At 30.6% G+C, this 1204-nt stretch overlaps 1 non-coding gene across 1 annotated transcript; it reads right to left on the reverse strand.

The window, feature by feature from the left end:
• Window positions 1-862: 862 nt before the first annotated feature.
• TRNAL-CAA lies at window positions 863-946 on the reverse strand. The gene has a single exon. It is a non-coding gene; the product is annotated as a tRNA-Leu (tRNA).
• Window positions 947-1204: the final 258 nt, after the last annotated feature.

Here is a 1204-nt window from a genome sequence, read left to right on the forward strand (position 1 = left end):
TATATATATATATATATATATATATATATATATATATATAGGGCTTAAAGTTATTAATTGATTTAATAGGTAAAATAGATAATCCTGAGCTTAAAGCTGAGTACCTTAAAAAATTTAAAAATTAATTAGTTAATCCTCCCTCACGTACAAAAAATTAGCCTTACTACAACTTTTGATAAATTTTCTACTAGTACAAAGGAAATAACAATCGAAAAGGTATATTTAAACCCTATATATCTATATATATAGATATTATCAGGTCCAAATATCCGTATTTATTCAAAAGGTACGGATTTTTTTAATTGACCCACTTTTAGATCATATTTTCTCATCTTAACCATTCACATTGTAGGTATATAAGTAGATCATCTCTAAAAATTTTCAGCCAAATTGATAATCGTTAAGGTATCGAAACTATATGATTACAATGAACGAACCAAATATGTTCAACAGGAATTGTTCATGTAATTCACAAATTTGAATACCTTAATGATTCTCAATTTGGCTAAAATTTTGTAGAGATGATCTACTCATATATACCTAAAAGATGAATGGTTGAGATGAGCAAATATGATCGAAAAGTATGTCAATTAAGAAAATCTGTACCTTTTGAATAAATACGGACGTCTGTATCTGAAAAGGCCTATATATATATATTTGTTTTTGCAGCAAATAGCCGAAAGTGGAGAAAATGTGAGATAAATATCATTTGGATTAATGTTATCAAAGGCTTTCCGATCGATGCTCAAGTGTGTTGAAAATGGGCAAGTGAGTTGGTCAAAGGAAAATAGAACTAGAAGTATAGAACCTCAGGAGGATGAGTGAAGTAATGTGAGTGAATAGAAAATAGTAGAAAAAAAAATGTCAGAAGTGGGATTTGAACCCACGCCCTCGTTAGAGGACCAGAACTTGAGTCTGGCGCGTTAGACCACTCCGCCATCCTGACGTGATGTTCATATGTCCATCACATATCTATATTAACTTGATTTGTCGGCATGAACTTATAAACTAGATATAAGCTGTTATTATATATCTCTTGTCCCATATCTCTTTGCTATAAACTCTAAAAGGATGAATCAATTGTATGGATTGAAACTCGCGAACTAAATGAAAAGAAATTAAATTGAGGGAAAAGAATTCGAACTCAAGAGTTTTTGTCCAAAATAAACTAAAGACCATACGTCACATTGCTAGAATCCAAACC

This window comes from Fragaria vesca, linkage group LG5 (assembly GCF_000184155.1).
Source record: "Fragaria vesca subsp. vesca linkage group LG5, FraVesHawaii_1.0, whole genome shotgun sequence".
Classification (NCBI taxonomy): Eukaryota; Viridiplantae; Streptophyta; class Magnoliopsida; order Rosales; family Rosaceae; genus Fragaria; species Fragaria vesca.